Below are 22938 nucleotides of genomic sequence, written 5' to 3'. Positions count from 1 at the left end.
CATCCAGGTGCTCCCCTACTTTTATGACTTTCAAATCTTAGCTTAAGTTTACACAGTTCATACTCCTTTGTAAAGTTCACTGAAATTAGTCTTAGCGATAATTCCTTTTGGATATGACACCAAAAGCAAAAATTAACAAGTGGGGCCACATTAAACTAAAAGCTTCTATACAACAGAGGAAACTAATAAAACTAACAAAAAGTCAACCTATGGAATGGAAGAAAATATTTGCAAATAACATGTCTGATCAGGGTTAATATAAAAAAAATAAGGAACTCATAGAACTCAATAGTATAAAATTCAAATAACCCAACTTAAAAATGGAAAAATGTCTTGAATAAACATTTTCCTGAAGAAGACATAAAAATGTCCAGTAATATGAAAAGTGCTCAAAATCACTAATAATCAGTGAAATGCAAATCAAAACCTTATCTTACACATATTAGATTATTAAAAAGACAAGAGATAACAAGTATTAGCAAAGTTGCAGAGAAAAGGGAAACCTGGTACACTACTGGTGGGAATGCAAATTGGTATAGCCATTATGGAAATCCTCAAAAAATTATCAGAACTACCATATGACCTAGCATTCCCACTTCTGGGTATATATCCAAAGAAATGAAATGAGGATCTTGAAGAAATCTCTGCACTACCATGTTCATTGTAGCACTATTCACAAGAGCCAAGATAGGGAAATAATACCAAAAAAATGTCCATCCACATATCACTTCTTTATTTATTTTTTTTTAAGATTTTATTTATTTATTTGACAGAGAGAGATTACAAGTAGTCAGAGAGGCAGGCAGAGAGAGAGAGGAGGAAGCAGGCTTCCTGCTGAGCAGAGAGCCCGATGCGGGACTTGATCCCAGGACCCTGAGATCATGACCTGAGCTGAAGGCAGCGGCTTAACTCACTGAGCCATCCAGGCGCCCCCACATATCACTTCTTTAAAAAATATGATAAACACATACATACACAGAGGAGTATTATTCAGGCACATAAAGTAAGTAAATTTTGCCATTTATAGTAACATGGATAAAACTAGACAACATCATTCTAGTGAAATAAGCCAGACACAGAAAGACAAACACTGTAGATAGATCTCACTTACATGTAGAATTTTAAAAATGTCAAACTCATACAACCATAGAAGAATGATGGTTAAAGTTCTGGTGGTAAAATGGTAAAGTTAAAACTTTGAATTATAAGATAAATAAGCTCTGGAGACCTAATGTATACTATGGTGACTACAGTTAAGAATATTGTATTATATACTTGAAATTTGCTAAGAAAGTTGATCTTAAATGTTCTCACTGAAAAAACAAAGGTACCCATGTGAGGAGATAAAGGTACTAACTTGTCATAATCATTTCACAATGTTTGCATATATATAAAATAATCATGTTGTATGCTCTAAAAAAAAATATATGTATATTAAAATTTTTGTTATTTATCCACAATAAGCTGGAAAAAGTAAATTCACTCAAAATTTTAAAAGTCCAAATCACAGTAACTCATTTAGCAAATACTTATCATAAGCATATAAGTAGTCAACATTGGACAAAGTGTCAGGGATCATGGAGAGCACATTTTCATGAAGGAATAGAGAAGATATTACACACTGATAAATAGTAACTATGAAAAATACATTTTATAATCAATTAAAAAGTAAAAGTAATGATTTGACAAAAATATCAAAGCAGTAAGTGTAAGATTGCCTAATTTCTACAGGATTGTTATGAAAAGGTCTTTTTGAAGATTAAAAAAGAGCTTTGTGTTTGAAACAGGCAACTAGCCAGAGAGGGGGCCGGCAGCACATATTCTGGAAAAGTACAACTTTTCCATTACTGGGAGTGGATAGAAAATGTGTTGGGGCAGAAAAGGGTACAGCCTTTTCCAGAAAATGAAAGAAACCAAATGGTCACTAGAAGAGTATGATAATTACAGTTAGAGAGAAATTTTCATATTAAGGTCTAACACATCTTGCTAAGAAGTCTGAATACTATTTTTAAGTACACTGAAAGCCATTAATTTTAAGCTGATAAGTGGAGTGATTCAATTTACATTTAGGCTCATCACTTTTGGAGGAGGAGGAGGAGAGGAGGAGAGGAGGAGGAGGCGGAGGAGTAGGGGAGGAGGAGAAAGAGAGAGAAAAACATTAAAGGAGAGAAGAAAAAAAGCAGTAGAAATATTTCAAGTAATAATTGCTGAGAGTTTTCCTCCTCCTCCTCTTCCTCCTCTCATCATCCTCCTCCTCTCCTCCTCCTCTTATCCTCCTCTTCCTCCTCCGCTCCTCCTTCTCTTCTCCTCCTCCTCCTTCTCTCCCTCCTCCTCCTCTCCTCCTCTCTCCCCTCCTCCTCTCCTCCTTCTCCTCCCCTACTCCTCCTCTCCTAATCCTCCTCCTACCCTCCTCTTCCTCCTCCACTCCTCCTCCTCCCCCACTCCTCCTCCTCCTCTCCTCTTCCTCCTCCTCCTCCCCCTCTCCTCCTCCCCCTTTCCTCCCCACCTCCTCCTCCTCTCCTCCTCCTCTTCCTCTCCTCCTCCTCTCCTCCTTCTTCTTAATTTTGCTAAATTCCTAACAGGGGAAAGGAAATGAACATCCAGAGCTATCTGAATTTGGTTGTTTTCAGAAGAGTAAGAAGTTGAAAACTGGAAAGTAGACAAATGATTATGGTAAGAGGAGTCTGGATTAATGAAATAACATTTGGTGTATATTCCACATGAACGATCATAGTATGACAGTTACAAACATGTAGAAAGGACAGCAGAAAAGACTGCAAAATTCTAAACACAAAAGATGTATTTAGAAGAATATCTGAGAATGGAGAGAAGGAGACATAAAATAGGAGGAAAATTTCATTATAGGTTCATGCAAGCTGAGATCTGGGGGCTTCAAGATGGAAGCTGTGATCAGTTATATAGAATGCTCTAAACATTTTTAGCTATTAATACAGAATATGATTGCTTACCCCCTCAAAAAATGTTTAGTTCAAAACAATTCAGTAGGCTACTAAGAATTGTAAGGGGATGCTGAATGGTATACTAGAATTTATTTAGAAAAAGTACATTTCTAAAATAATTCCTCTTAAAGATGAACTTAAGTTTTTATGCCCCAAATAATATATGAAATGTGTCAGTCCAATGGGAAAGTTATAAAATTAAGAGAACATTTTTCATGGATTGACTCTTTTGCTTCTACTTTATTATCAATTTTGATTTCATTAGATCCTGGTCTGAGAGTAGAATCTAGAATGATTATTGCTGGAATCAGTTATTTCCTAAGCTATCACACCACAGCTTGATATTCCCTAAATCACATTATAGTATTTTGAAGTAAATACTTTTAAATAAAGTATTTTGAAGGATTAAAGGCTTACATAACCCTTTCATGGGAACCATAAAATAAGTGTTGCACATTCACAACATTTATATCAGTCTAGACAAATTTCATTGAAATTCATATGTGTGTTAAAATTATACAGATGGCTATCCATCTGTGTCATGAAATACTCTGATACCTGAGGCTTAAAAATGCAAGCTAGAAAAAAATTCAGACAGGCTGTATGATAACAAACGTCAATTAAAACAAAAACCTAATTTAAAATTAATGTTATTTTAATAGTTTTGTGTCCTTCAATGTGTGATCAGCATAAAGACCAGATAAAGTTCAGGTGAACTTTTCAAATATTAAGATGTTGTCAAAGTTTAATTTTAAACAGTCAATTTTTTTAAGTTCACTTTGGTGGCTACAGTGAACTATGAATTGCTTATAACTACAACTTTCTAGATTTACATTTCCACCTGAAATGATAAATCTACATACAAAGGCTTATTTAAATGTCTACTTGCTAAAATTAAGTGCTTTCTTAGTTTTTTAATAAAATCAATATATATAACCTTACATTATTGTCTATCTTTTAAATTTATGAACTATTTTTTTTATCTGTATCTTCTGGGTCTTCTATCTCATTATATGTCATTTTATGATTTCAAAACACTTTAATAGCCGAAATTTGTTTTCATGTCATCCCTCTAAGGTCAGTTATGGTGCAGACAATATGCTTCATACAAAAATTGAAGTTTTATAATTTATCATTCTTCTAAATCTAAACCATCATTATCTTTCTAAGATTTTGAAAGTAATACAAAACTTAAGCTGTTCAAGTTTCTTTCCTTTCCTTGCTATTAATTCATTCTAAGACCTTCCACCTATTTTGCGCCTCAATGTCCGTATCAGTAAAAGTGTCCAAATGGTACTTTTAAAAAAATGGGCAACCTAGATCCATTAAACCATTCCAGATGCGGGCACAATGATACTAAGGAGGAGGGGGAAGAGAGGAGAGGTTGGCTGAGGGGGATAAGGAAAAGAGACTCTAATCACAGGGGAATTCAATGTGAATTTGCAAATGTTACTAGATTTGCAATATTTAAGTTCATGTTATCGGAGGCTTCCTAGAGAACAATGGAGGCAGCATCTTCCCTGAAAAACAAAAACAAAAACCTATTTAAGTTGGCTTTATCCTACTAAAATATCATGGAACTTAAAAAAGAAATAGAATACTTTTCTCGTAATGATAGAGACCTAAAAAAATTTATAAAATATTTAGTTTATTTTAGTCTCAGAAGGTACTTTAAATTCAATTTCATTTAATTTTCTTGGATATCTTTAATCAAATCACTCATATGGACCATTACTTACAGATTTCCACCTAATTTTACAGCTGAGCTGACTGAGGCAGGAGGGATTAAATAATGTGTGCAACTCACAAGTTGAGTTAATGATGCGGTTGAAGGTAGAAAATGGTACCTTTTGTCTTCCTTTTAGCCATTACCCCCTAACAGTAAACAATTTTCTTACCATTGGATGGAGAATTGCACATTCAGAAACCAGATACATTAAGGAACAATCAGTAAGCTGCTATTTAATGATTAAAAAAAGAAATCTTTAAAATACGATATGGCAAACAGAAAAGGTATACCCTTTGTGCAAGTGTTCAACATAGGAGAATAAGCCCTAACATTTACTCTTTATTTTCTTATCACCTCCTCTCTAAATTACAATTGATCTTACAAGTAGCTTCCTAAGATTTTATCAATCCTATGTCCACTTTTATGCAAATTTCCTGCGTTCCACTAGGAACATGGAATCTACATTCTACATAATCAAGCCTTATTATTTATTCATTAATTCGATCACTTATCAATACTGAAACAGAGTTAAATTCTGGTTTGCAAAGATAAATAAAACATGATCACTTCAATGAAAATGACTGCAGTCTCATGGGAGACAGAACCAGTCAAACAAGAGAGCGCATTACCAGTATTTCTAAAGGGCAAACAGGAAGAATATGAAATGGCAGGTCAAGAAAAGATTCCTATTCTTAATTTATTTGTATTTTTATTCCATAGTCATATACTTATTTCATTAGCCTAGAAATGAGTGAGAGGGGAAAGATTTTTGGTCAGCCTTGTATTTCTGCAGTCTTCTGGCTTAATCTGGCAATCCTAAACTGGAAGAAGGGGAAAGTCCAAGTTAAAAATGAGAAATGTAAGAATGAAAAGTGATTACTTCAAGGAAAGGTAAAAAAATAAATAAAAAATGCAATAAGGAAATTTTAACATTTCCTTGGTACATTGTGAGAATCTGAGGAAAAGGAGTAATAGCTATTAGCTATATTTACAGATAATTATAAAGGTGAAGCTATCTGTCTTTGCAATCTCCTTTGGGTGAATCTGATGTTTATACTGACTTTGGATAATTTAAGAAGCATTCAATCTGGAATATCTGTATTATGTGTCTCAGTGATACTAATAGTATATACTAAAACACTTGGAATAATTCTAATGGCATTTTGATTTTCATTTTACAGGTTGATCCATTACAACAGACTTTAGAAGGTGCTATGCAGGAGCTGTTGTCTTCTGAGTGCACACAGAAGACCAGGGGTCACTATGTATCTATTCATCTAGGTGATGATCAGTTGAGAAAGGTGCTGGATTCAATGGTACCTGTACAATACTCAAGCTCAAAGTTCCATGTATCTTAATGTCTACAGACCATCTGTTTGTGGATGGAAAGGTAAAGAACACTGATAAAGTAAAACAAGTATCAGCTTTGGAGGGACCCTTTGTGTCTCAACACCACTACTAAAAATGACAACATCCACTGATTTGGAAAAGTCTTTGGCATTCTCAAACTTGAGTATATTTGGAGTCTCTACTATCCATATTACTTAATTCTGAGGAACTCAGTATTTCAAGTCTAAAATATACACTCAATTTCCAAGCATTAAGCAAGCACCCTGGGACAACTTCATTTTTGGTGAATAAACTACACTGACCAAAACTTTAAATAATATCATTAATAGTAGTAGGTCCAGCTGAATTTGTCTTTAATAAAGACAGACATATTGAGTCAAAATAGTTGGTCTCTACTGGATGCATATGTGGGATAACATCTCAGGAAGAAAAGAAAGAATGGCAAACCACTTCAATAGCACAGTTGTAGAAAACTAGATAAAGCAAACTGAACAGATAATTAGATAACATACACAGAAATTAAGATGGGAAACAGTATACCTGCTGAAAAATTAGTGTCATTTATTATGCTTACTTGTGATAGAAAGTAGAAAAAAACTGTGGACTGGAATCTTGGCAGTAGAAGTTCAAGGAATAAACTTGTAAGAAACTAATGGCTTCCTAATTTATAGGAACTCATAAATAGGAAATGTAATCTGTATTGATGCTTTCTAACTTCTAAGAGACCATAAATTAAAAAAAATTAGTTGTGAAATTATTGGTTGGGATTGGAGGCCTATTAAAATTGGATTTTATTGGTCGAGGAGAGGTTAGGCATTACTTAAAGATAAGGACAATTTGTAACCTTTGTCAGTATCTCCATATAATATGAAACAGGAAGAATGATTATGACTACCAAAGAATTAGAAACCATTTAACTGAGATTTTGTCCTTCATTTAAATCTCAATCTGTGAAAACAGTGTCATGCGGATAAGTGCGACTTTTGGTGGACCTCTATTTGAACTCATAAAATAATTGGTACTTTGTGATGCTGGCTTAATTTGTAATATTATTTTTAAATTTTTAATTAAAGTACAACATATAACATTATATTAGTTTCAGGTGTATAGAATAATGATTCAACAATTCTATACATTTCTCAATGCTCACCATGACAAGTGTAGCCACTATCTGTCACCATACAATGTTATAACAATATTATTGACTATACTCCCTGTCCTTAACTTTTCATCTCTTATTTTATAACTGGAAGTATGTACCCCTTAATGCCCTTTATTTCACTCATACCTCAACCAACCTCCCCTCTGGCAACCAAGTTTGTTCTGGATCTATGAATCTTGTTTCTATTTTTTTAGATTCTTTTTAGAATTGTTTTCAGATTCTCTGACTTATTTCGCTTAGGATAATATTCTATTAAGTCCATCTATGTTGTTGCAAATGGCAAGATTGCACTCTTCATTATAGCTGAGTAATATTGTGATATGTATGCATGTGTGTGTGTGCAAATACATACACACCCCACATATTCTTTATCCATTCATACATCAGTTGACACTTATATTGCTTCTGTATCATAGTGGTACTTATATTTTTCAAATTAGTGTTTTCGTTTTTTTAAATCTTCAGAGGTGAAACTGCTGGATCGTATAGTAATTCTATTTTTGACATTTTGAAGAACCTCCATATTGTTTTCCAGAGTGGATATATCAAATTTTATTCTCACCAACAGTACACAAGGTTTCCCTTTTCTCCATACCCTCGTCAACACATTATTTCTTGTCTTTTTGATAATAGCCATTCTGACAGGTATGAAGTCGTCTCATTGCGGTTTTCATTTTCATTTCCTTGATGGTTAGTGATGTTGAACATCTTTTCATAAGCTTGTCAGCTATCTGTATGTCTTCTCTGGATAAATGTCTCCTCAGGTCCACTACTTATTTTTTAATTGGGGTTTTTTTTGATTTGTTGTTGTTGTTGAGTTGTATAAGTTCTTTATATATTTTGGATATCAACCCATTATGAGATATACCATTTGCAAGTATCTTATCCCACTCAGTAGGATGCATTTTGTTGATTATTTCCTTTACTATGCAAAAGCTTTTCAGTTTGATGCAGTTTCATTTGTTTATTTTGCTATTTTTGTCCTGGCCTGAGGGGACATCTAAGAAAGTATTGCTAAGACCAATGTCAATGTCAATGCCTGTCTTTTCCTCTAGGAGTGTTATGATTTTGTCTTACATTTAAGTCTTTTTTGAGCCTATCTTTTAAAAAAAAAAAAAAAAGCCTAGTTTCATTCTTTTGCATGTATCTGTCCAATTTTCCAACACCATTTATTGAAGAGACTGTCCCATCATATGTACTTGTCTTCTTTGCTGTAGATTGACCATATAAGCATGGGTTTACTTCTGGACTCTCTATTCTGTTTCCTTAATCTACATTTTTTTTGGGGGGGTGCCAGTAACATACTGTTTTGATTCCTACAGATTTGTTGTACAGCTTGAAATCAGACTGTGACTTCTTTAAGCTTTGTTCTTCTTTTTCAGGACTTCTTTGACAGTTAAAGGTGTTTTGTGGTTCCAGATAAATTTTAGGATTACTTCTTCCAGTTTTGTGAAAAACACCATTAGTATTTTGATAGCGATTGCACTGAATCTGTAGATCGCTAATAGTATGGACATTTTAATAATATTAATTCTTCCAATCCAGGAGTGCAGTATATCTTTCAGTTTACTTGTATCATCTTCAAATGTTTTCATCAGAATGTCTTATAATATCAGAGTACAGGTCTTTCACCTCCTTGGTTAAATTTAATCCTATTTTATTCTTTTTGATATAATTACAATACTGTTTTCCTAATTTCTCCTTCTGATAATTTGTTAGTAGTATACAGAAACATACAACAGATTTCTGTATATTAATTTTGTATCCTGCAATTTTACAGAATTCATTTATTAGTTCTAACATTTTTTGGTGGAGTCTTTAGGGTCTTCCATATATATCATCATGTCATCTGCAAATAGTGACAGCTTTACTTTCCTTTCCAAATTGAATGCTTTTTACTTCTTCTTCTTGTGTAACTGCTGTGGCCAGCATTTCCAAAATTATGTGAAATAAAAATAGCAAGAATGGGCATCCTTGTTCCGTTCTTGATCTTAGAAGAAAAGCTTTCAGGTTTTCAAGACTGAGCATGATATTATCTGTGGGTTTGTCATATATGGCCTTTATTATGTTGAGGTGCATTCCCTCTGTATCCATTTTGTTGAGAGCTTTTATCATACATGGATGCTAAATTGTGTCAAACGGTTTTTCTGCATCTATTGAGATGACTGTATAATTTCTATCTTTCATTTTGTTATTGTATATCACACTGATGATTTAAAGATATTAAATCATGCTTGCATCTCTGGAATGAATCCTACTGGGTCACAGTGTATGAACCCTTGAATGTACTGTTGAACCTGATTCGCTAAAATTTTGTTGGGGACTTTTGGATTTATGTTCATCAGGGATATTTGTCTGTAATTTTCCTTTTTTATAGTGTCTTTGTCTGGATTTGGTATCAGGGTAATGTTGGCTTCATAAAATGAGCTTGGCAGTACTCTTTCTCTTTAATTTTTTGGGAAGAATTAGAGAATATGTAATAATTCCTATTTAAGTGTTCAGTAGAATTCACCTATGAAGCCATCTGGACCTGGACTTTTTGTTTATTGGGGAGTTTTTTGATTACTGATTTAATTAATTTTATATTAAGTAATTTATATTAATTAATAAATTAATTACTAGCAATTGTTCTGTTCACATTTTCTATTTCTTCATGATTCAGTCATGGAAGATCATATGTTTCTAGGAGTTTATCCATTTCTTCTAGGTTGTCTAATTTGTTAGTATATGATTGTTTATAGATATTTATATATTTTGGTTATAGGTAGCAAAATGAAGGAAAACGTTTCTTTCGTTATCACAAAAATTTTGGTCTGTACCATGTTTTAGCAGGAGAGCCATACATTTTTCTTCCTGGCACTGTACTGCCTGTGAATGTATTATATAAAACTAGATAGTAAATTCTGGAAATAAAGAGTACCTATTCCAAAGTTTTCATCAACTGGTGATATTTAAATGGGATAAATTCACTTTTATTCCAGGAAATAAATCAAGTTACTTTACACTGGAGCACAGGTGGCTTACTACCTGTCTTATTATCACTGTGCCTAAGTCCAGTTAGTAGCGTTTTTCTCTGCTAGGAGCATCACCACAGCTAGATGGCTACTGGCATAGGACAAACAAAACTCATGAAGGGAGGGGACTTTTGAGGGTCTTCTAGTGCATTACTTCACAACTTAAAAGAAACAATTAATCAATTGATTGTAAATCTCAAACACTGTCTTACTCTTAGGTCATCAAAGCAACATACTCTTAAACCTTAAGGTGAAATTTAAATATCTGTTAGCACTAATTGATGTCTCCTCAAAATTTGTATGTCAAAGTCCTTACCCTCTTACCATATTTGCAAAGGTGGTCTTTGCAAATATAAATCAAAATGAAGTTTGCTGGAGTAGGATAAGCATCTAATCCAGTATAACTGTTATCCTTATAAAAAGGGGAAATATGGACAGATACATACACATAGAGGGAGAACACAACATGTACATAAAGATAGAGATTGGTGTGATGAAGGAAGGAGAAGCCAACAAACACCAAAGATTGCCAGCAAACCATCAGAAGCTAGACGTGAGGCTTGAACACATTCTTTTTCACAGCCGTCAGAAATAACCCACCCTGCCAACTCCTTGACCTCAGAATCTAGCCTCCAGAAGTGTGAGACAATCTGTTTTGTGTAATTTTGTAGTATTTTCTCATGGTAGCTCTAGCAAACTAATGCACTTATTATGACGACAGAACAATGTGTGAGTAACACCCAGCTGGGTTTAGATTCTAGTTTAACTACCAATCAGAATATATTCTTTCTCTTTTCAGTACTTTGGTTTCCTTATCAGTATAATGAAGATGATGCTAATAACTACCTCAAGAAGACTAAATAAGAATCTGTGAAAACTGCTCTGGGGTGCCTGGGTGGCTCAGTTGGTTTAGGCATCTGACTTTGGCTCAGGTCATGATCCCTGGGTCCTGGGATCCAACTCTTGAGTCTGGTGCCCTGCTCAGCAGGGAGCCTTTTCTCTCTTTTTCTTTGCCCCTCCCACTGCTTATGCTCTCTCATGCTCTCTCTCTCTCTCTCTCAAATAAATAAATTAAAAAAAAAAAGAATCCATGAAAATAGCTTTGAATAGCTTCTTGTTAAATTAAGTGCTCAATAAATATTAACTAATAATATTACCATCAGCATTTGAGTACTATTACTGCTATTTAACAAAAATGTCAAGTTAAATACAGCAAAGACAATTACTCCTACTTAACATAGTTGTTTAGGGATTAGACATAATACTGTAATAATTCTAGGCACATTTTTTTTTCATTTTACTATCTCTAGTGTTGAGATGTAACATATAATTGATGATTTCTTATAATTACCAATGTTTTAATATTTCATATTAGTACTTTAAGTAATGGAATATCTTACAATCTAGAATGCCTTATGATTAGTTAAGTATACATCTATAATTATAGAATTGTTACATTTCCAGAGGGGTTCAGTCAGTTGAGCTCAGTCATTTGAGACTCAGTTGACTCTTGGTTTTGGCTCATGCCATGATCTCGATTCTTGGGATCAAGCTGTGCATGTTGGGCTCCATGATCAGTGCACAGTCTGCTTGTCCCTCTCCCTCTTTCTCTGCTCCTCCTCTCCTTCTCACACACTCTCTCTAAAATAAATAAATAAAATCTTTTAAAAAAGGATTATTACACTTCCAGGACAGAGTTTGTATTAAATACATTGTAGCTATTCTGAGTACAATAGGGTAAGCTGGCTAAAAAAAGTTCATCTTTAGACTTTGTCTAAAAGTCTAAATAATGGTGTATGGAAGGGGTAAAGAATAGTGTTTGCTGAAGTTCAGGCAACAAAAGAGTGATAGAACTGCTGAAGAAATGTGACAGGACAGAGGGCAGTCATTCTATGTAGTTTTTCAATGGGTTTTGAATTAAGGGAAAGCTGATGTGGGCAGTAACTGAAGAGAGAAGTGGAGTTAAACATATTTTTAAGTATATGATAAACGACAGCACAAATTCAATAAAGAGGAAAATGTAATAATGAAAGGGCTACAAGGAAGAATTAATTGAACAATATCCTTAAAAAGGCAAGTGGTGAGATCTGTTTTCTAAGAGGAAGGGCTGAACTATATGGGAGGTAGAACATTTCACAGTAATAGGAGAGAAGCAATGTTCATCCAAATGTACAAATGTGATCCTGAGAACTCATGCAAATTCTTTTCTAGTTGCCTTTGTTTGTTTGTTTGTTTGCCTTTTGTTTTTTTCTTTCAGTGAAATAGAAAGCAAGTTATCAGTTGACTAGGAGACAGGTGGATGAATTGTTGAACGATAGAGGAGATATGGAATAGTGACCCACAAGGCTGGGAGTATGAAAGGAACACAGAACCATGATAATAACCAGGTAACATTAAAGCCCGCTAAAGTAACTTTTTTATTCTATTTCATTAATATTTGTGGTTCTTATCGCAATTAGACTGTATTTTAATTAATGAAATTCTAGGAAATATCTTATTATTCATAAGGGAAATTCTATCAGTTTTTTTCCCTAAAATGTTCTATCATTACAACTGTTATTCCCGATGGTCACTTTAAGTAATTTCATTAAAATAAAAATTTGGCTGATAGTCTCATTGACTTTAAGTCAGTTGAAGGTTAGTGTGGGAAGAGATCACATTTTGAGAATGAGTGATTGCACTGGGGAATCACAGCGAAATATTTCACTTATTGTTTTCCTTTTTTTTTTTTTTTTTAATTTTTTTTTTTTTATTTCCAGCATAACAGTATTCATTATTTTTGCACCACACCCCGTGCTCCATGCAATCCGTGCCCTCTATAATACCCACCACCTGGTACCCCAACCTCCCACCCCCCGTCCCTTCAAAACCCTCAGATTGTTTTTCAGAGTCCATAGTCTCTCATGGTTCACCTCCCCTTCCAATTTCCCCCAACTCCCTTCTCCACTCTAAGTCCCCATGTCCTCCATGCTATTTGTTATGCTCCACAAATAAGTGAAACGATATGATAATTGACTCTCTCTGCTTGACTTATTTCACTCAGCATAATCTCTTCCAGTCCCGTCCATGTTGCTACAAAAGTTGGGTATTCATCCTTTCTGATGGAGGCATAATACTCTATATTGTTTTCCTTTTTAATGATTCTTAGGAACGTTTTGCTATTTCAAGTACATCTACATATTTCTAAGGTTATATATAAAGATTTCGCTAAAATTTTACTTCTATTGAGTAACGATTTTATAAACAGTGATTTCCTATCCCTGGCTATAATGGAACTGTAGTGATGATGGAAAAGTATCACTAACTGTGATCACTAGATGACACTGATTCTTAGATAGCATAAAAGGAAATACGTTCTAGTCCTTTGCTATGCTGTGAGCGTACATGTGTGCATTTCATTTGGATTTTATTAAAAAGCCTTCCCAGACATTGAAGTTGAAATATTACAGATATGTTCTTTTATTGCCTGTTTTTCCCCAGTAATGTTCCAATATTATAGCTGTTGGGCAAATTTAAAAGAATGCATTTTAAGCATTCTTTTAAGCATTAAGTAGTTAATTTTATTTTTATTCTAACTAAATTCTAATTTCAGCGAGGCCACATTAAAGATGTGACTAAACTATCATATAACAATTATAGCTAATTGATTTTCTTGATGGAGTTTTATTATTGTTGGATAACTTGTTTCTATTTTCTGATTTATTTAAAACTGGCAACAAAAAGCTATTTTCTCTGAGGACAATGTAACAAAGGGCTGTCCAGCTGGTTGCTGAAGAGCCTTAGAAGGGAGGAACACCAGGCTTCAAAGGGGAGGCAGAAAGCCATGTCCAGCTCCAGGCAGAAGTGAAATGGAGGCAGAAGCACACACCATTCTCAGAATCTGTCCCCACCTGTCTGAAGCCATCCCTTATCAGTTTCCGGTCACCTGGACCCTATTACCTTCTTTATGACTTTTTTGTTGAGAGGATGGTGCCCTTTCAAAAGACTATGTCCATCACTTTCGTCATGTTCCCCACAGGGCACCCGCGCATATTTTTCCGAGTTCTGTTCCCAGAATACAGGGCTGTCACTATTCGCACCCCCGCCCGCGAGGCCGCCCCTCTGACTTGAGGAAGAGCCACAGCGCCACTCACCTTTCCTTCCACAGGAAAAAAAAAAAAGACCGTTTTCATCGTCCTGGAGAGGAGACTGAGCATCTTTGGATGAATCCACGGGCTCCCGACCTCTTTTCCTTCTTCGCCTTGCTCCCTACTGCACTCCCGCGCTAGGCCACCCGGGCAGGTCTCGAGCCTAAATCTCTTCCGCCTCACACTTCCAAACGCAGAGCTAATTGCCGTCAAGCAGCTGGCGAAATTCCACTGCACATGCGCATTGCGGACACCTTTGTTTTGGGCATGCGCACTGTAGCTCATTGGCTGTGGGAACCCAGGCGTGTGCTCCACCCACACAGTGTCCCACTCCCAACTTCAGAAGTATCCCACGCACAGCTGTGTGTTCGTCTCATTCTAGAAACAATAAGTGAAGCATGCTGGGAAACACTATTGCCTGTGAAAAAGCTGACTTTTCTCAAGATAGGATCGGCGTCAACCCAGGGCCCCAGGGCCCTGTAGCCTCGTTCTGCGGAGAACTTAAGGTACCTCATGAATTTGTTTTCATTTACTTCTTACCTCACTTAATGGCAGAAGCCTGAGTCCTGGAGCATACTCTTCTAAAACCCTAGTCTTTGTTTCTGGAAATTAGCAGGATTCGGGTCCATGCCTTGGTTTCAGAAAGTGTGGCAGCTGGTACTCCCATATGGTAACCTATGAGGTGGCAATGGAGTATACTGTCCAGCCAAACAGAAGTAAAAAAGCATTACCGTGGCGTCCCAACCCCCGATCTACAATAACATTCATCTGGTCAATAACAAGATTCTGTCTCTATTTATATGTGTGTGGGGGGAGGGGTATTAAGTTCTCTCCCTTCCCTTGCCTTCCCCATTGCCTCTTCCCTTCCTATTCTCCCCTTTCCCTCTACCCTCCCTTTCCCCCTCCCTCTCTGCCTTCCTCTTTGTAGTGAAAATTTTTATGGAGTTTCACAAGTCGTGTATATAACAATTCCAGAGGTTCTGGATGAGGTTACGAGGAATGTTCTTCCCAGTAGAATTATTTTTTCTATTGGAAGACACAGGGATAGCCAACAGATCACTTTGTTATTGTTGGGTTTTGATGTTTAACTTTGTAAGGGCTGATCTATTAGCACATATCCTTAAGGTGTTGCTCTTATTCCTGAGCAGTGTCCTTCTACATGCTCTAATGAGAGTTTTAGTTCTTTATTTATCCATTTTGGTATGGTTTGAACACAGCCTATAGCCCTTAAGTATCAGGTTGAATTATATTTCAGTCAGAAAGAATAGCATGTGAAGTTGTTGGGAAGTTGTTCACCTATTTAATTGTTGCTCATCTATTTATCCTCTCCACTGATGTGTTTTGTCAGTTCACACTGACAAAACTGTATTGTCTTTATGTCTCATCCTGTACATGTGAGCTTAGGAGTCAGTTGATACATAAGGGAAAATTGCATGTAGAATTTGAGAATTCAGGTTTCTATGGCTTTCTCATCACCAAGTTGTTGTTTTTTCAAATTCTATCACCTTTAGTAAAGCTGAAGTCCAACTTCTTTCTCCTCTGTCTACTGAGACTTCTGCTTTATGCTTAAATTGCACTTCCCTTTTCTGCTGGATTGAATATGGGACTCTTTGGAAATTGCTTTCCTTCAGTAATATTAGCACCTCAAGTCTTCCCTGAGTAGTTGTGCTGCGGTGTCTGAAGATGGTCACTCAGTTATACTGATCAGCTTTTATAGTTGTTTTTGGCAAAAGATTTGGTCTGATACAAGTCTGAAGCTTCATCATGGACAGTGCTGGGAATCTCTACTTGGGACTCTGAGGTGCTAAGGATCTAATTTGTAAGAAGTAGTAACCCATTGGATAGTTTTAAGCAATAAAGTGATTATTGGTTTACAAAGGTTATGCTGGCAGTAATGTGGTGGAATGGATTAGAGGATAATTATATTGGAGCCATGGAGAGAATTGAAGGGACATAGTTATAATTTAGATAAGAAATAAGAACCCAAAATAACATTATATAATGCTGAAAGAGATTACGGTATAAGTGAGGCAGCTCACAAACTTTAGGAGGAAATGACCCTTTCATATATCCAAGGTTAAGGTGAAAGGATGAATCAGAAAGACTACTCAAAATATAATGTAAGATATTATAATAAAATAATGTAGATTGGAGAGAATAGTGGCCTGGAATAAGCTCATAGCAATGATCAAATTTTGGATACAGTTGGAAGTAGTAAAATGAACATTAACTATTATAGGCCTTTGAGAAAGAATTAAAGAACACGAGTGTTTTGAACGGAGTATAAGAATGGGCTAACCTGTACTAAGATTAAGAAAGCAGTGTAGAGAGCCAGTCTGTGTTTGAGTGTCAGGAGGTCGATTTGGACATGCTGAAGGTGAGATGCATGTAGACAATCAAAGGTAAGTATCAAATAGGCAGCTATATTCCTGATTCACCTTGCGGGTCAGAAGAGGGGACCAGTTTGAAACTCTCTATTTGGAATTCAGTAATATATAAGTAATATGTAAATTTTGTGAGATTGAATGAAATCACCCAGAAATGAATATAGATTAAAAAAAAATTCTAGGCACAGTAGTCTAGGTATTTTTTTTTTTTAAAGTTAGTACTGCCAGGATTTGCTTTTACTTTGAATGTGTACTATGCTGGGATTCAAAAATGACTCCAATTTTGAAAAAGAAAAGTGAAAGTGTAAATGGAGTGATCTGGAACACTTTAGCACTGGAAATGATGTGGAACTAGCAAAGTTGACTGAGAAGGTGTAACCAGATCATTAGGACAGTTGCAGCGTCTTGGAACACTAGTGAAGAAAAGTGTTTCAAGGATCATGAAATGATCACTTGTTACAAATATTGTTATATTAATACTAAGATTGATAAATGATTATTGGATTTCACAAAATAAAGATCTTGCTGGAGAATAGTGAGAATGATGTCAGTGAAGTACAAAAGGATGAGGGCAATTGCATTGAGAATGGAGAGGAAGAAACTGGAGGCAGATCTCATAGGCAATAATTAAAAAAAAAATGTTACTGTAAAGCAAATAAAAGACATAAGGTGGTAGTTACTGGAGGGAGTATGTCACAATGCTGTTCTGATGAGAAAACATTCGTATGGATTTTGCTAATTGCCATTATGCAGCAGAAAAAGAAAATTGTTGATCCGTGAGTTGAGGTAGAGGGGATTGCTGGATCCATGCTATGAATTAGCTGGAGAGAATGGGCTTTAGTGCCAAGAGGAAGGCTAAGCCTTTGCTAAAAAAATGAAAATTTCATCTACAGTAACTGGAAGGAAAGCAAAACATTTTTGGCAAGGTATAAATAAGTGGGTAGATGTCCTGGTAGCCTGTGGAATTTTATTGTGTCTTTTTTCTCAGTGAATCAGAAAACAAGGACACCAGCTGCAGGCGAGTTTGAGGAGGTTTTGAGGAGAAGGAAAACATGAAATGGTTAAGGAGAATGAGAGTGGGAATGGACCAAAGAACTAGTTTGTCATTGCTATTCAATATTAAGAACTTACTTGAATGTGCTTTGGTGAGTGCTGTGAAGTGTGTAAACCTGGTGATTCACAGACTTGTACCCCTGGGGATAAAAATATATGTTTATAAAAAATTAAAAAAAAAAAAAAAAGAACTTACTTGAAGTGTCTTCTGTGAACTGAAAGTGATAACAGACAGTGTGTCATTTTCTTCAGTCACATTAGTGTCTCAAGTGGGTAGTTTTAAGTAAGGCTGTGGTTTAGCCAGCAAGTAAGAAAAAGAGAAGGGGGGTAAAATATTAAGAATCGACCATAGACTTTAACCAAGAAAGTAGGGAGGTGATGGTATGGGTAGAGTATGGGTAAATGTCCGTGAAAAAATAGTAAGATTTATGAAAGGCAGGTGGGGATTGTTTGGAAGGATTTATGGTGTTTTGTGACTAGACAAAGTACGCCGGACATGTGGGAGTTGGGGTTCAGATGAGATTAGAGAGAGAGTGCAGTTCTTGTTAATGACAGATTGCAGCATTTGACCATGAAGGTGAGATGCTGAGTTAAGTTGCAGAGCAAGGTTGCTGGAGGAGACTGATTGTTCCAGGGAAAGTAAATTTCAGTTTGAAAGAGTTAAAACATGAGGTCTAATTTTGAATAAAAAGTGTGTATTTTTGAGAACTGTGCTAGATTTCAATCCTAATCCACAAGATATAATAAAATATATATTGATGGGAGTCAGGAAGGGTAGATTCTAATCACTTTCTGTTACAGACTAATTGTGTGACCTTGATGAAACACTTATCCCTTCAAGCCTTGATTCTTTATCTTTTGGCAGTATCAGTGCCCTCCAGCTGAAGACCACCAGGAACACATTTGTAGATGAACAAGTTGGGTTTGTTATTCATTGCACTATGAGAGAATGTAAACCTCTTAGGCATCCTAGAAAGAGAGCACAAAAAAGACTTACAGGGGTCTTAATGCCTCTTAATATGTTAAAGTGAACCCAGGGATTTTTAATTTATAGAGGTGAATGCATGCCAACATGGAGAAGTTAATACCACTGAAAGATTTTTATTACTTACATTTCCCCTGAGAAGGGGGCAAGTCACATCCTGGGAGAATACCAGAGTTGGTCAGCAAGCAGACAGGACTGAGGGAAAAGCCTATGCCAGAGTTTTTATTACTATAGTAACTGGAAGTTCTTAGGTGGTGACGTCACCTATTAGCCAGCAGTTGGAACACAGATGTTGGAGTTTGTGACTGGAAGGTTTGTAGCATGATTTTCATGCACTTGTGAAAGCTGGATCATAGGAAAGATGTGAACAACTTTCTTTGGCTGTTAGTTCAGCCCTGTGATTAATGGATGCCAATAAACAAATACAGAATTTAAGGAAACAGAAATAGAAGACTTGGTCCTTCTAATTTCCTCAATGATATGTTCTTCCTGAATTAAAATTTTAACACATTTGGGGCACCTGGGTGGCTCGGTGGGTTAAAGCCTCTGCCTTCGGCTCAGGTCATGATCCCAGGGTCCTGGGATTGAGCCCAACATCAGACTCTCTGCTCAGCAGGGAGCTTGCTTCCCCCTCTATCTCTGCCTGCCTCTCTGCCTACTTGTGATCTCTCTCTCTTTGTGTCAAATAAATAAATAAAATCTTTAAAAAAATAAATAAAATTTTAACACATGAACTACAGGAATGTGAGAAAGAATCTTAACCATTTTATGTTTATAACCCCCACTAAAAATGAGAATAGTTGTACTTAACCTCTTGACTGGTGTGAAAAAAAATGAGACATTTAAATTAAATTACTTAGAACAGAATCTAATAAACAGGTGTTGATTAACAAAATGTGAGCTCATTTTCTTTCCGCTTTATGTGGGAGAAATGAATGTATAATCCAGGGTTTTGTTGTTCTCGTTCAATTAGCCTTGTACTTTGTTTTATACAGATATTATTACAAAACTCAGTGTATTTTCTTGATTCACCAAGTTAGTAAGCATTATGTTTCCAGTTTTACTGAAGGTTTGTATGGTGGGATTATTTGTTTAGCCAATATTCATTTCTGCTATCCTGTTCCCTGTTTGGTAGAGTTTACTTCCCTATCCCACTGATATGGTTTAGCCAGATAACTTGCAAAGGCCAGTTGTCTTATACTCATGCCATTTGCCATCCAAAGAGCATCCTCAGGTAGCATGTCATCTTTAGACTGCATCCCATTATGAGACACAACTATGACATATGTGAATGTAAGCCCAGCTGACCCTAGGAACCCAGCCAGGCTCAGCTCGGCCACACTCAACATCTGTAGATTCAGGAGGAAGAAATGAATATTTGCTTTTGTAAACCACTGAGAATTTTGTATTATTTATTGAATAATAATTTCTGAGTAATAGAGTAAGGGACAGGGAGATATCATATAGCACATGGCATTTCATTCATAGTTCCTGGAGCTGTAGTTCTTTCCTTCCTTTCTGGCTTCCAGATCCTTCTTCTCTGATTGCTCCACAGCAGCTCAGTTTTGCACCTTCTCATTGGCCTTCTATATTATGTGGAGTTGTTTTCTTCCTGCTAGTGAAACTCAAGTTCTATTTCTGCAGTGTGCCTCTCATAATTTGCCTCCAAGTGATTGCGCACCTCACCCACATTGCCTGACACCCCATGTCTGGTTACTCCCTATATGGGCACCCTTCCTACCTCATTGACTTAAACAGTCTGATTAGAACCACCCACCAATCCACATAAGGAAGACCTGCCCACATAGGGCATTTAAATGCACATCAGTAGATGCCTTTCTTACCCAAATTGGGTTCTATCATTTCAGGTTGGGATACCTTCCTCTTTTGTGGTTATTCTTTTCATCCATCTGTGGTTATGGGCCCTATCTTTTCCCCCATCCTTACACTCCCAATATCAAACTGCCCTCCATGTAACTTCCTTATTACTTTGCTTTATCTTTGGCATCCAGCTCTCCACACCGCATTAAGGCTCCAATTTCCCAAGCCAGGCTTCTCATACTTATGTTTCCTTATGTTGTTACCCTCCATCAACTGCTCAGGCTCTGAAACTCATGCCTGGCAACTCTCCATGTAGATGCCCTACTTAGCTATCTAAAGACTCCAGATTCTGTATCATGTGTTACATACCTTTACCCCACAGAGGTCGTCCTCCTTCAGTCTGCTCATCCAGGCACCTTCCCACATGGTGACCTCACATACCTGCTTGGGTTCTGATATTCTGTGTCAGTCCACATGTAGAATGTTCACTATTAGGCTCATGCTCTGCCACTACATGCCAGATTGAACAACTTCCTCATGTGAGTAACCCCATCTTCCACTTGTGTTCTTACTCTGTGCTGAGTCACCCCACCCCATGGGATCACGGATGCCCTCTTTACCCTTCTGTGGCTTTGTCACTGAGTCAGGCATCCTCATGATGGAGATGCATGTTTTAGCCTGTTCAGGCTTTCCCTCAGGCCATACTCCTTTTGGAGCTCTTCTTACCCTGTCGGAACTCTGATACTGTATACTGGACAGTCTTCCATGTGGATCTATGTTAGGTGACCTCCATCATGGACATACCTTTCACCCTATTTGAGCTCTGAGAGAGCTTACCCAGCTGCCACCCTTTCTTGGACTCCCATCTTCATCTTGCTTTTTTCTCTGACTCCTCATACTCTAAGTCATTTTTCCATTACATGGACACCTTTCTAACACTGCTAGGGCTTTTTATACAAGTGGAGATAATTTAGACTACTTACTCTCCTTTAAAGATATTTCATATTGGGGTGCCTGGGTGGCTCTCTCAGCAGAGAGCCTGCTTCCCTCTCTCTCTCTCTGCCTGCCTCTCTGTCTACTTGTGATCTCTGTCTGTCAAATAAATAAATGAATTCATTTATTTATTTATTTATTTGACAGACAGAGATCACAAGTAGGCAGAGAGGCAGGCAGAGAGAGAGAGAGGAGTTAGCAGGCTCCTTGCTGAGCAGAGAGCCCGAAGAGGGGCTCGATCCCAGGACTCTGGGATCATGACCTGAGCCGAAGGCAGAGGCTTTAACCCACTGAGCCACCCAGGCACCCCAATAAATGAAATCTTTTAATAAATCTTTTCATTTTGGGGGTACCTGGATGACTCAGTTGGCTAAGCATCTGCCTTCAGCTCAGGTCGTGATCCCAGGGTCCTGGGAATGAGTCCCACATCATCGGGCTCTGCCCACTCACAACACCAATTCTACATGTGGGCATGTGAACTTTCTCAAATAAATAACGAAAATCTTTTAGTAAATTTTCAAAAAGGATATTTCATTTTTCTTTTTTAAAAAAATCTTTTGCTTCCTTAAAAGATAGTCATTATGAAGTTTTTAATTATTACTCTGAATTATTATTATTTCAATTATTCTATATTATTATATAGAATAATAATATTTTATATTATTCTATATTATATATTCTATATATTATATTATTATATTATTATTCTATAATTATTTGAATTATTATTCAAATAATACATACCTAGTGCATTAAAAAAACCAGACAAGCACATAGAAAAAAATATCTGTAATTCTATCACCCAAGGATAAATACTTTAAAAAATTAGGTGAAATTCCTTCCAGTGAAAGAAGATTATTTTATTTAGAAAAGTAACATACAGAAGTATACAAAGTGGAAACTTAAAAACCTTTCTCTTCTATAGAAGGAATAGAGAGCCTGGAAATAGACTCACACAAATATGGTCAACTGATTTGACAAGAGGGTAAAGGCGATCTAGTAGAGTACAGATAGTCTTTGTGAACATAAAACCACTCTAAAAAAAAGGCTGCTGATTTTTTTTTTTTTCTTTTTCCTATTCCATTCTCTAAGGCAGTCAGTTTTCTGGAAATCTCTCCAGTCAGTCTTCATGCCCATTTTTATTTTGTGTGAACACAGATAGGGTCATACATATCAATGTGTTTTACTACTTTAATAGTTACTGGTTATGTTAGTTATAGTTATGACATAAAGAATTGTTTTCAGTTTTAAAAATATTATTAAATGTATTTTAAATAACACAAGAAATATGGAAACATGCAATTAAAAATAAGATACAGGAAATATCATCATCCATCTGTAAGTAACCAGCATTAAC

At 36.2% G+C, this 22938-nt stretch overlaps 1 long non-coding RNA gene across 2 annotated transcripts in view; it reads right to left on the bottom strand.

Moving 5' to 3' along the window:
* Positions 1-18976, bottom strand: part of LOC116569284 — an 87109-nt gene extending 68133 nt beyond the window's left edge. For both annotated transcript variants that reach the window (XR_004276953.1, XR_004276952.1), the window contains exons 1-2: positions 18895-18976; positions 14883-15017 (exon numbers count right to left, since the gene is read on the bottom strand). This is a non-coding gene — a long non-coding RNA (uncharacterized LOC116569284). The remainder of the gene's footprint in view (positions 1-14882; positions 15018-18894) is intronic.
* Between the last annotated feature and the right edge of the window lie 3962 nt (positions 18977-22938).

This window comes from Mustela erminea, chromosome 11 (assembly GCF_009829155.1).
Source record: "Mustela erminea isolate mMusErm1 chromosome 11, mMusErm1.Pri, whole genome shotgun sequence".
Classification (NCBI taxonomy): Eukaryota; Metazoa; Chordata; class Mammalia; order Carnivora; family Mustelidae; genus Mustela; species Mustela erminea.
This window is presented reverse-complemented; position numbering and strand designations above follow the sequence as displayed.